Source organism: Canis lupus, chromosome 17 (assembly GCF_003254725.2).
Source record: "Canis lupus dingo isolate Sandy chromosome 17, ASM325472v2, whole genome shotgun sequence".
Taxonomy (NCBI): Eukaryota; Metazoa; Chordata; class Mammalia; order Carnivora; family Canidae; genus Canis; species Canis lupus.
Genome location: NC_064259.1, coordinates 604,552 through 618,061, shown reverse-complemented (window position 1 = coordinate 618,061; position 13,510 = coordinate 604,552). Strand labels below are relative to the sequence as shown.

General features: G+C 54.9%; 1 long non-coding RNA gene across 1 annotated transcript; it reads left to right on the top strand.

The window, feature by feature from the left end:
* The first annotated feature begins 11,641 nt into the window (after positions 1–11,641).
* Positions 11,642–13,001, top strand: LOC112665116 (uncharacterized). Its single transcript, XR_003140232.2, has 3 exons — positions 11,642–11,795; positions 12,281–12,533; positions 12,780–13,001. It is a non-coding gene; the product is annotated as an uncharacterized LOC112665116 (long non-coding RNA).
* The last annotated feature ends 509 nt before the right edge of the window (positions 13,002–13,510 follow it).

Here is a 13,510-nt window from a genome sequence, read left to right as displayed (position 1 = left end):
GCCTTCTGCTCAGTCCTCGGGATGTTTCGGCCTCAGCTCACTACACTTGCCCATAAATATTGCATTCGGTTGACACGCTCTTCCAGCTTCTGGGAATTTCGGTGGGAAATACATGGGACCGTCACAACACCGAGGGACCGCTGGCCGGACCGGGGCTGTGACGCGTCATCTGACTGGCCCCGATCCCCACTGACCCGGGTTTCTTTGTCTTTTGATGACTCTTTAAACTCTTTTCTCCCTAAAGGGCTGGATTATCCGTGTCACCATTAGCTGACTTAGGATTTTATCCTAGTGTAAGTGGGATCTTCGTTACATAAAGACTCTAATTGTTATTGTTCAAAGAATATAATGGTTTTTTTTTTAATATTAGTGGAGTCCGCCTAGAATCCAGAAATCACGTCACATCTTTCTTTTAATGAAAAATCCAAATGGTTCACTGTCCAGACGTACAGAAGGTCATGAAAAATGACATAAAGGACCCTCCAGTTAATAGAGTTCTACTGTGGGGACCTGAATTCCATGGAACAGACCGCACAGCACCCGGGACCTGCATGACCCGGGGTGCAAAGCCGCTACCAGCGTGGGACCCTTGACCTGTGGAAGGGAGGGCCAGACCCACGGAGCCCCATGCCCCCACCCCCCTAGCCCTGGTCATACCATGGAGCCCCATGTCCCAGCTCCCCTAGCCCCAGTCATACCCACGGAGCCCCATCCTCTGCCCCCCAAGCCCCGGTCATACCCACAGAGCCCCACCCCCCGCCCCCCTACCCCCAGTCATACCCACGGAGCACCGTGCCCCCATCCCCCTACCCCTGGTCATACCCACAGAGACACGTCCCTCCTGTCCCCTACCACTGCCCCCAGCTCCCAGGACCCACCGGGCACCCCCCTCCTGTTGCCCCGAGGACCCCGTGGAAGGAATCGTGCAGGATGCGTCCTTCCTGGCCTGTTCATGGCCTGACGTCCCCCAGGCTCACCCCCACGGCTGCACAGGGCAGGGTTTCCTCCATCAGAGGCTGAGTTACCCGGTTGTATGGACGCGTGCTGCGCAGCCGCTCACTCTCCGTGGGCCGTCGTTGACTTCGGAGTTGGAGTCCCCATGGGCACCTGCACACAAGGTGTGGTTTTTAGGTTAAACTCGCCGTGTCCTGTGTTAGGAATAAGCTGCTCATGCGGTGTTTGCTGTAAACCTTTCAGTTTAAAATGGTTCTGTGGGGGATCCCGGGAGGGGGGAGGGCTCAGCGGTTCAGCACCTGCCTTCAGCCCAGGGCCTGATCCTGGAGTCCTGAGATCGAGTCCCGCGTCGGGCTCCCTGCATGGAGCCTTCTTCTCCCTCTGCCTGTGTCTCTCCCTCTCTCTCTCTGTGTCTCTCAGGAATACATAGAATCTTAAAAAAATAAATAAATAAAATAAAGTGGTTCCATGGAACACTGGTTAGAGCGACGCTAATCAGGAGGATGTAATCTGAGGTCTTCGTGCCCCCGCGGGCCGCTGGCTCTGCTGTCCCTGCCATCCCCGCTGCCCTTCGCCCCCCGGGACTGCAGCCTGTGTCCCAGGCCAGCTCCTCTGGGGCCGCCCGGTCCCGCATCCGCACCCGCACTTTGCGCTTCATCTCTCCCCCGAGATGGCGCCTTCCACCCCCCGTGAGTGAGCACAGGAGCCTCAGTGCATAGAACTCCTTCTGTCTGTGCAGCGAGCACCTCGGGAGGTGTCAACTAAGGCTCCAGCTCCCGGAAAATCAAGCCCCTGAATTATTTCAAATCTACAACCTGATAACTGTTTTTCATTCTGTGTGGTTAGGAGGCGGGCACAGGCTTTGGGAATTTACAGCAGCAACCAGACCTGTTCTTTTGTGACCTTCCTACTTTTTTTTTTTTTTTAAGATTTGATTTATTTATTCATGATAGAGAGAAAGAGACAGAGAGGGAGAAGCAGGCTCCATGCAGGGAGCCCGATGCAGGACTCGATCCTTGGACCCAAGGATCACGCCCTGAGCTGAAGGTGGTGCTAAACCGCTGAGCCCCCCAGGGATCCCCCTGACCTTCCTTCTTTGTAAGACATTCTTCGTGCTGACTCCCCTGTGACCCAAAACATGCTAATGGGACTTTTACGGTATTTTTGGCTTTCCTGTGTGCCCTGTGACGAACATTTCTGAGTGATTTCTGAGTGTTTTGTAGGTTGATCCTGAGACGAGAAAGCAAGCACAGGAAGGCCGGGTACTCTGCCCAAAACAACTCTGCCAACTTCAAGAGATGGGATTGAATGCAGGCATTTTGAGAGCAAAGCCCGCAAGTGAGCAAACGCATTTTATGATCCCTTTATGTATGAGAGCTAGAAAATTAAAAATAAAGGGAGCACAAGGGTAACTAAGCATGGCAAAAAGAGCGAATTAGCAGACGGTGATAAAGACATCTTTAGAAGTATTTTTGGAAATGCTGCTTTGATTTGGCAGAGAAATGAAATTTCAATATTCGATGTATAACGAGGATGGATCTATGGTTTCCTCCTCACTATTCAGTCTGCAGGGAAGTACAACCAACCACCTCCTTCATCTGCCTGTGCGGCGTTAGCATCCTTTCAAATGAAAATGAAGTATTAAGTAAAAATGAAAAGAAATCAGTGTCATTCTCTGCAAGTAGGGACAGTTCAAACCTTTAAAAAACACTCTATTGTGTGTTTTCTGGTACAAACTGCCATTCTCAGGAGCTCACTGCTGATGCAACACTTAACCACACAACCTCACGAATGACTCTTCGGCGCTAAAACTTTTACGTGGACTTTACACCTGTTTTCAATTAAAAAAAAAAAATCAAAGCTCAGAAATTTCAAGTCCAAGCGCCAAGGCCACACAGCCAGTCGCAGATGGGAGGCGATCTCCAAGCGGCCTGGCCGACGCCGGCACCCGCGGCCTTAAACATCGCGCTGCCTTTCCCGGATTGTAAATGCCGGCATTCGCTGCCGCCCTCCCTCTGGCTGCTGTGAAGTGGCTGCTCTGATGAATTGAGAGGATTCCTAAGGGGGGTTCCCGACACAGACCACAGACACACTGAGCTGGGCCTCTGGGCAGGCCCGGCGGCTGCCGCCAGATGTGAGGGATACAGATGCTCTCGTGCCTGTACCCTAGTAGACACAAGTACTTCCTGAGAGCACGGCGGCGGCGGGAAGGGGCGCCGTCTCGGCCCCTCTCCACTGCCCTGGGAAGCACACTGGCTACAGAGGGAGAAGGGGGCCAGGTCCGAAGGAGCAGCTCCCAGCACAGCGGGGTCACAGCCTGAGAGCCACTTGCAGTGCATGGGGACCGCTCTTGCACCAGCTGTGCTGGGTATCCCGTGGGGGCCTGGTCTGCGCGGTGAGGATGGGAATACTCTGGGCAGCGGCCAGAGGTTGTGCGAGGCTACAAGCTACGGGCTGAGTCTGTGCTGTAAAGTGCTTTCAGCCTTAATGCCGATGCATGCATGTGTGTTATTAAGCTCGCAGAATCTGAGAACCACATTATGCTCTCCATTCATTACTCGGCTCTGCTGTTTTTTTTTTTTTTAATAAATTTTTTTTTTTATTGGTCTGCTGTTTTGTTGATGGTTTCCTTTTTTTTTTTTTTTTTTGTTGATGGTTTCCTTGTCTGTGTAGAAGCTTTCTCTTTTGATGAAGTCCCACTGCTTTCATTTTGCTTTTGTTTCCTTTCCCTCAGGAGACAGACCCAAGAGTTCCTACAGCCGATGTCAGAGATCATGGCCTGTGCTCTCCTCTATAGGTTTCATGGTTTTGGGTCTCACACTTAGGTTGTCAATCCTTTTTTAGTGTGTTTTTGTCAGTGGGGTAAGAAAATGTCCAGTTTCGTGCCCTTGGATGTGGCTGTCCAGTTTTCCCAGCACCAGCTATTGAAGGGACTAGCCCTTTCCCATTGCATTTTCTTTCCTGCTTTGTTGGAGTTCAATTGACCATATGGGTTTGTTCTGGGTTCTCTGTTCTGTTCCATTGATCTATGTGTCTATTTTTGTGCCAGGACCAATCTGTATTCATCACTACAGCTTTGTAATACATCTTAAAATCTGGTATTGTGATAGGGATTGCATTAAATCTGTAGACTGCTTTGGGTATTTACCCCAATGATATAGATGCGGTGAGACGCTGGGACACCTGCACCCCGATGTTTCTAGCAGCAATGTCCACAGCAGCCAGACTGTGGAAGGAGCCTCGGTGTCCATCGAAAGATGATGGATAAAGAAGCTGTGGTCTAAAAAAAAAAAGAAGAAGAAGCTGTGGTCTATGTATACAACGGAATATTCCTCAGCCATTAGAAATGACAAATACCCACCATTTGCTTCAACGTGGTTGGAACTGGGGGGTATGATGCTGAGTGAAGTAAGCCAGTCGGAGAAGGACAAACATTATATGGTCTCACTCATTCGGGGAATATAAAAAATAGTGAAAGGGAAAAAAGGGGAAAGGAGAGAAAATGAGTGAAAATATCAGAAAGGGAGACAGACCATGAGAGACTCCTAACTCTGGGAAACGAACTAGGGGTGGTGGAAGGGGAGGTGGGTGGGGGATGGGGGTCACTGGGTGACGGGCACTGAGGGGGGCACTTGATGGAATGAGCACTGGGTGTTATGCTATATGTTGGCAAGTTGAACTCCAATAAAAAAACTAAATTTATAAAGAAAAAAAGAATGCTTTGGGTAGTATGGACATTTTCACAATATTGGTAAAATAAAACAAACAAAACAAACAAAAACAATGTTGGTTCTTCCCATCCATGAGCATGGATTATCTATTTTTTGTGTCATCTTCAATTTCTTTCATTAATGATATTTGCAAATGACATATCCAATAAGGGGTTAATATACAGAATATCTAAAGAACTTCCTCAACTCAATACCAAAAAGAAAAATAATTTGATTAAAAATGAGCAGAGGACCTGAATAGACACTTCCCAAAGAAGACACATAGATGGCCAGCAGACGCCTGAAAAGGCGTCCACATCACTCATCATCAGGGAAATGCAAATCAAAACCACAATGAACTATCAGGTCATACTCATCAGAATGCCGAGAATCAAAAACACAGAAAATAATGAGGACGGTGAGAGTGTGGAGAAAGAGGAACCTTCGTGCACTGTTGGTGGGAGCACAAAGTGGTGCAGCCATGGTGGGAACAACATGGAGGAGCCTCAAAAAATTAAATTAGAATTACCATATGATCTACTAATTCCACTGCTGGATATCTACCCAAAGAAATGAAAACATTAATGCAAAAAAATATATTCACCCCTATGTTGATAGCAGCCGTATGCACAACAACCAAGAGACAGAAGCAGCCCTAGTGTCCATCCACAGACGAATGGATAAAGGTGTGGAACACACACACACACTCACACACACACACAGGAATATTACTCAGCCAGAAAAAAGAATGAAATCTTGCCATTTGCAATACGGATGGAAATGACAGTATTTTGCTAAAAGCAAAACAAGTCAGTCGGAGAAAGACAAATACCACATGATCTCCCTCATATGTGGAATTTAAGAAGCAAAACAAAAAAAAGAGAACCCAACCAAAAACCAGACTCTGAACTACAGAAAACACACTGCGGGTCACCAGGGGGGAGGTGGGCAGGCGGTGCGCGACCAGGCGATGGGGATGAAGGAGGCACCTGTCGTGATGAGCTCCGGGCGATGCACGGAAGGGACGAATCACTACACTGTGCACCTGGAACCAATATTACGCTGTATGGTAACGACGCCTAAAGTCCAAAAAAAATTGAAGGAGAAAAAGAACCACATCATGACAGCGGGACAGTTCTTGTGTCCAGTGTGGAGGCAGCTTCTGAAATTATAGGAGAACGTCCACTGTGTGCTGCCCCAGGACGAGGCAGACCAAGGCAGAAGGGCTCCTGTATCTTTTACTTTCTAATTAGCCATAGAACCCCGGTTTCTCCACGGAGAGAAATAATCCCTTAAAAGCAGTGATATTTGTACAATAAGTTGAAACACAAGACATCAAAACAACATTAAAATCTATAATTAATAAGGATATTGTGAGCGGAATTTCCATTAAGGCATTGACTCCCCCTTCTGGGTCATAAATCAGGGATGAATTAAACTCCAAGAGAGGAAAGCGGCCTTGGGACTAGATAGTTCAGAATTGTTTACGTCGCCTAAGCATTTACCATTTCCGTTTGCTACTGAACAGTTAGCCTGTCAGGTACGACTACGGACTCGCCTGCTTCCCCGGCCGCGCTGTGGGGCCGGGGGCCTGAGCGCACCGCTGGGATGCCGGGGCCCCGCCAGGCCAGCCGGGGTCTGTTTCAGGCATGAGGTTGCTAAGAGCTCTGCTCAGACATTTCTGATCCTCCCCACAGCGGCGTTGTTCTTTGAACTTAAATAATTAGCACATAAAGGGCAAGTTTTCTGTTTAAAGGGACTGAACACATTCCAGATAAAGTCCCCTAGAAATGACCTAGGTTTTGCGGTGCCTTCAAGTCAGGAAGTCTCTGCCGGGGATGCGCTTTGCTCTCGAGATGAAGGCAAAGGCGTTGCTCAGACGTGGAGGGAGCCCTCACGCTGGTCTCGGCCCTAGAGACTCACGAGTGTGTTTTTAACCAAGATCATAAGGAAAACTGTTACTTGTTTTCTTGTGCTCATCAGCAGGACCCCTAATAATTACCTGAATTAATTTTGTTGGATTTCCCTCTCTGTTTTCAATGTATTTCGGTGCTTCAGACCCTTGACTTCTGCACAAGCTGAGAGGTGCAGCCTTCGTGGCTTTCGGGGCTTGCAGCTCAGACTCACCAGCGGCAGCCTGTGTAGACCCGGGCTCACCCACCCGCTCGCCCTGTGGCCTTGGGCCCCCGACATCCCTCCTCTGGGCCTCAGCACGATGTGGACATCAGGATTATGTCTGCAAAGATTGTGCTGCTCTGAAGCTTAAGTGAGTGAACGATTGCTGCAGGCACAGCCGAGCGATACGGATGATAAGAGGCAGAGTCTTACCCTTTGCTGTGTCTTTGTCCTCAGAGCTCGGAGCCTAGAACATCAGACAAGCCACGTTCACCTTCCCTGGACACCGCAGATTAGCCACCTGCACGCGACTCGGCTTTCCAGATGCAGGAGAAAGAACTGGCATCAGTGGCAGGTCGGTCAAGCTGACGGGGAGCAGGTGCCCGGGATGCAGTGATGCTCCTCGGTCTCTTTTGCTGGTTTGGTGTCTGTCACCAATTTGGGCAAGTTCTTGACCTTTCTTACTTCAGATACTTATTTCGCCCCCTTCCCACCTCCTGCTCCGACCACGAGCACGTCCCGCCTTGTTCCTGGGCATCTGGGCTTCTGTCTTCACCCTTCACTTGCTCTTTCCATTTCCATCCAGCAGGTTGCTGTTGAGCTGTCTTCAGGTTCACTGATTCTTTCACTGGATGCGTCCTGTCACCCGCTGAGCCCGAACTGGCACTTTCCTTTGTTCCTGCTACAATGCTGCTCACTCTAGTGCGTCCTTCTTGTACTTTCGTGTACACACAGTGCCTGTCTGCCTGCTGACGGCCCACGCGGCCCTGCACCTTGTACTTTCCCCATCAGAGACCCTAACACATTTGTCACAGTTGCCCTACGTTCCTCGTATGGTGACTCCAACTCTGCCGCCTCTGGCTCTGGCCCCCGTGACCCCTGCGCCTCCTCGGAGTGAGGCTTCTCCTGCCCTTCCACCTGCCTTACGCATTCTCAATGGAAGTCAGATGCCCTGAATCCGGCCACGGGAGCTGGGGTGCCTCGGCCTTCAGTGGGAGGGTTCGCGCCCACCCGCGGAGTCGCTGGGCCGCGTGTGCCAGAGCTCTGCTGCTCCCTCCTCCCCGCGGTCTGCGTCCTGCCTTCTGGCTGAGCCCACTGTCTCCGTGCCGAGGGGCTTGGTTTGTAACCTTCAGGCTGGCCCCTGCCCTCCAGCAGGTTGTGTGTTGGGGTGTGGCCTTCACCGGTTTCTGTCCCTCCTCCTCCAGGTCAAGACCTCACCCTCAATCCTTCTCTGGCCACCGTGTCCCGGATCTGATTCCTGACCCCTGAGGATTGTACTTTTTGCTTCTTTTATCTCTCTTCCCCCCGTAGGAGGAGGTTTCCATATCTCCCTAAGGTAAAGTCTCCCCCTGGGGATACTGTGGACGTGGTCGGGAGGGTCACTCCGTGTCTCCTTCCTCCTGCCCCAGCCCTGCCAGAGCCACAGGCCACAGGAGACTCTCCCCATTAGGCTGCTCGGCACCCACCGCAGCGGCTCTTGATCAATGCAATGCGTGTTTCCACCACCGTGGCTCCCACTGGCTTCTGGACAGGTGAGCAGCCCCCAGCTGCTGTCTCAGAGAACATGTCCATCCTTGATCTCAGGGTGGGGTGTGCCCCGTGACCCTGGTTCTCTGAGGATTGACACCTGTCCCCACACCTGGGATGTGGGGTCTGCACCAATGGACAGGACGTGTAGCATTTTCATGAGACCCAGAGTCCAACGCCAGAGCGCTAAAGAGAGAAGAAACGTCAGCAAGTGGTGAACAATTAATTAAACTACGTTGGGATGTGCTGCCCGTGACGGACCGCAGTGGACGCGGAGAACGCCAGCAGCATCTGCTCTAGGCAGGTGGTCAGGGCAGGTTTTGGAGGAGGTCTAAGCAGAAACCAGAGGAACAGATGGACCTGGTTGTGGAGAGGGGGAGGAAGGAAGCGATTCTGTGTGTGGCCCCCGATGGCATGGGCTGGAGATGGATTCTCGTTTAAAGTCCTCACACGGGGACTTATTTTGGTGACACTATTTGGGGCTGAATTGTCTCTCTCTAGTTTCATTCACCGGTGTTCCCGGCATCTCAGACCATGGCCATATTCAGGGAGGAGGCCTCTAAGAGGGGATTAAGGTAAAATGAGGTCATTGGGTGGGCCCCTGGTCCCATCTGCCTGGTGCCCTTATGAGGGGAAGTCTGGACACGGCCACACGCGGGGGGAATGCCAGGTGGGCGTGAGACGGCTGCCCACGGGCCAGGGGAGAGGCTTCAGAAGAAACCACACCCGCCGACGCTGATGTCAGGCTTCCAGCCTCCAGGGCTGGGAACACGTGTTGGTGGAGCCACCCCATGCGGCATTTCAAGATAGAGGCCAGGGCTGAGTGGCAGGGACTCGGGTGCGTTTGTGCTATATCAGCCACATGGCAGGAGGGACGTCTGGTCACCTGACAAGGGATCCGGAGCCAGAGGGCGGGTCCTCCTGCATTCCCTGTGCTTCTGGTGCTGAGTCCGGCAGGTCCAGGAGCTGGAGAGGGAGCACCACGGAGCACGGAAGCAGAGACGAACTGGAGGCTGACGTGTGGGGTGCAGGTCGCAGGGACTGGGGGAGGCGGGGCCTGTCCTGGGACGCTGCTGCTCTCCCAGCTGTGGTCGGCCAGGAGACGCATCGAGGAGAGGCCCTGCCTGCGTCTGGGGCAGACTGGAGGACACCCCCAGCTATGAGCCCCTTTCAGGGGGTGGTGGAAGGGGAGGTGGGCGGGGGATGGGGGTGACAGGGTGACGGGCACTGAGGGGGGCCCTTGGCGGGATGAGCACTGGGTGTTATGCTAAATGTTGGCAAATTGAACTCCAATAAAAAAAAAAAAAATCCCTTTCAGGATTGCATCATTCTCCATTTTACTATGAGACGTTGACCTTATTGATTAACACACACATTCTGGTCTTAGAAAAGTTGGAGATTTTAGCTACGAGGCTGCTTTTCGAATGAAGTTACTCACGGCCAGGAAGAGGCCCTATGGTCCTCGTGTGAGGAGCGCCGAGATGCAGGCCCCTACGGGCAGACCTGGTGACCGAGGAGTCGCTCCCTTGCATCGGGCCGGGGGCTTCCCCTGGGCGGAGAGCCATGCGGGCCCGTGCCCTGCTGCGGGGGTGGCGCTTGGATTATTAAGACCAACGGGCGGCGGGGGAGCCGTGTGTCTCCTCACCTTCTGCGAAGAGCAAACCAGCTCAGAAGGATCCAGAATTCAGTGGAGAGGAGAACCTTTCCAATGGGAACCGGGACCCGAGAGCACTGCGGGCTCAGTGGGCTCTGGTGACAGATGCCAAGGCCTCCCCCGGTGCCTGTGTGGGGTCGGAGCACTGTCTCCCCACGGAGGACCCCAGACGCTGGAGCTGCGCAGCTCTTGGTGACCGGTGCATCCTCCTGCGGGCGTCACGGGGCTACGCTCAGTGACGTGTGTCTGTTCCTCCGAAATCAGGGTTTCCGTCGACTCAAAAAGGAACAAAAACGAGCCTAGATTGTGGATATGAAGCCAGAGGCACTCACCGGGCAGGACGTGAAAATGCGTGCAATTTGTGAGCTGCCGCGGGCACCCTCCTCCCCTCTCTCCCGCCTCCGGGGTCGGGGAGCCTCACCCGCTGCCCACGTGCCCGGTGGTCGTCGGGGTGGAGTGGCGCCGCTGAGGTCACCACTTGCCGGGGGAAACCGCATGTTCCCTGCGGGATTGTGGCCAGGGCTCCGGGCTGTGTGTGCCGCGTCACACCCAGGCTTCCAGCCGCTCCCACACGGTCTCCCCCATGGTTGTGCTCGGGCTCCCCATCCTTGGGAGGCGTCGGCGCACGTCCCACGACCCGTCTTCGCAACCAAGGCAGGTACGTTGCTCCCTCTCCAGGGCTGCTGCTCTCAGCGCCTGACCCACGCGGCACAACTAACAACCTCACCACCGCAGACTTGGCCAAACCTCCCGTTTTACAGGCGAGCAACCGGAGTCCAGGGAAGGACAGCGGCGCACCCAGGTCACAGGGCCAACCCCGGGGGGTGCACGCCTGAGCTTGGCTGTCCTCTGGGTCCGGCCCCCACCTGGACAGCAGCTCGGGTCTCCCGGGAGGCCGTGATTTTCCTGCCAGGGCCTGTGTGCGCCGGGGTCCGGGGGGACACAGAGCCCGGACGTGCATCCGAGAGCCCGTGTGCCCCGGGGAACCCAGCCTTGGGTCGGTCCCAGCTGGAGGGTGAACCCCTAAACACCCGGAGAAGGTCTGCAGCAGTAAACGCGGCCCGAAGCCGACCTACACGAGCTCCTTCCGGGGCTTCACCCTCCGACGACATTCCGAGGACGATGGAGGGACACCGCCTGCTGCACGGGAGGCGCCGGCCGTCAGGCCTTGGGCACGGGGCAGCGCTGAAGCCGAGCTCACGCAGCGACCGTGGTGACGGGGCAGCCGAGGCTGCGCTGAGCGTGCGGCGCCCGCGGGTTCTCAGCTGGGGACACGCAGGCCTCCTCCGTGAGGTTCTGCGAAGCTGGTTACTCGCCCGATGAAAATGCGCAAAGCACGAGCCGTAGCGGATTCGCGGGGAAGCAGAAGCTCGCTGTGCGGGGCTCGCGGCCCCCTCCCCATAGGGGGGATTGTGAGCTCTCCCAAGCCCTTGTTAGTTTGTGCTGCCTTCCTCCTTCACAGGAGGGGGTTTCCGTGCTCCTTGAGGCGCCCTCGGCAGACCCTAAATGGATTTCTCCTCTGGGATACAGTGAAAACGGCAGAGGATGCGGACGTACAGAGGCGAGGAGTAGGGATCATGCAGGGAAGGTTCCTCTGGCTTCCAAGCAGAGCCCCCGCCCCCCGACGCTGCAAGGTTGCCATGGTAACAGATGGGCCACCTCAGAGCTCCGTGCAGACGAGGCGGCCGCTCCCAGGACCCCTGAGAAGCCCCACGCCGTGTCCCCCGCCGGCCCGGGGGCAGCGGGACACCTAGCAGGACGCTGCCAGCTGGAACCATGACTGTCTATGCAGCAACCTCTACATGGACCTACGGCTGGGGAATCTGTCGAGCAGAGTACAGGGTCGGCGCTTTGCATGGGTCACCCTTCAGGACCCCCATTCTCCTTAGGAACCCCATGAGTGGGTGCAGCTCACTGTTGCTCTGAGACTTCGGCCTGGACTCCCCGCACGGCTGTAACATCGTCCTCGGGTCGTACTCGTCTGCAGGCCTCCAGGACCCGTGTAGGGCTGCGGCTCGAGTCCGAGGGCCCAGTGGGTGCCTGGGGGTGGGACTGGCTTTAGGACACGTGAGCTGTGGGGATGCAGACGTCCCACCGAGCCAGAGTCACTTTGAGCGACGCCTCTCTCAGCAGAGGGCTCGTGTCTCCCCCTGAGAAGCCACCCCGGCCCCCACGTCCAGGGGGGTCCTTGCCTCTCTCGGAGCAGGTGTGCGTAGGGTGAAGAGTCTGGGGGGAGGACGGGGTTGGGGCGGCTGGAACGTGACCCGTAGAAGCTCCATACGGGCCACTGAACATCGGTTGAGCTCCTGCTGTATTCCAGGCCCTTTAATAGACGCCCGTGGACAGTGGCAGCGGCGCGGGTCCTGACTTGGAGCGGTGGGCAGCACGTGAGGAGCGGTCAATCAGCCACGAGTAAGGAAAGTGGACGGGTAGGGCCTCCCGACGGGCCTCTGCCATCAGTCTGTGGGACGGGTGCCCAGGTCGAGGACAGGGACCCCGCTCGTCCGCCCCTGGAGCGCCCCCGGAGCTCAGCACACCTGCTCTGCAGCCGGGAGAGATGTGGGCCCGATGCGGTGAGGACGCCGGCCCCCTGGGCAGGGAGGGCACCCCGCAGGCTAACCCACACCCGATGCACAGGCCCCTGGGCTCAGAACGGAGGAGCCTGAGGGCCTCCGGCACCACTGGGGGAAACACACGTACACGCATCACCGGCAGCCAGACTGTTTCTGCCTCTGGAAATTATCACCGGGTGGAGTGGGAGCTAAAGCATCGCCGCAGACTCAACCCCGAAGCCACGTCCTTGCGACCCCGCTGCCCAGGGGCGTCGATCACGCCGGGGTCCATGCCCGAGAAGCGTCCAGAGCCCTGGTGCCTTTGAGGTCGGAGGCCAGGAGCGTGTTCACGGTGAGGAATAGGAATGATCGCTTCCAAAAATCGCCAAAACTCCCAAATACCAGCATGACAGGTGGAAAGAGATTCCACCTAAGGATTTTCAGACATCCAGGCTGTTGCAGTTTCTGCATAAATAAAGAATTCTATTGAGTGACTCCCGGGGCTCGTATTTCCAACGATGCGCTTGCGTGTTTTACCGCAGTTGCTGCCAGTGAAAGTCAGGCCGTGCCCACGGGTATGAATCACTCACATCAGCCCCTCGATACGCGGTCGCTGATTTTCAAGATCCTGTTGGTAAACGCCGTGACGTTGTATCAAATATTCATATAACCGTGATAGCTAATCCACAAACTAGTTGTAACGGGAGTGAAAGCATCTTGCATTACGAATAACCGACTAAAATAAGACTTTAAAAGCCAGGAGGTGTCACCTCAAGGGTTCCAGCTGATAAAGTACAAGTGAGGTCACGATCGCGTCCCAGGGCTTGCGCCACAACGAGGGGAACCATCTCCTGCATCCAGAGCTTACTGCCTGTGGGGGGAGGAGCAGGGGGAGGCCGGTTCTCCTGGAGACATGACGCCCTGGGAGCAGGTGCCAGAGGCGGCCACCCGCTGCGCCCGTGCACGGGGCTGGCCGCCGCTGGCTTTGCAGCTTTGTC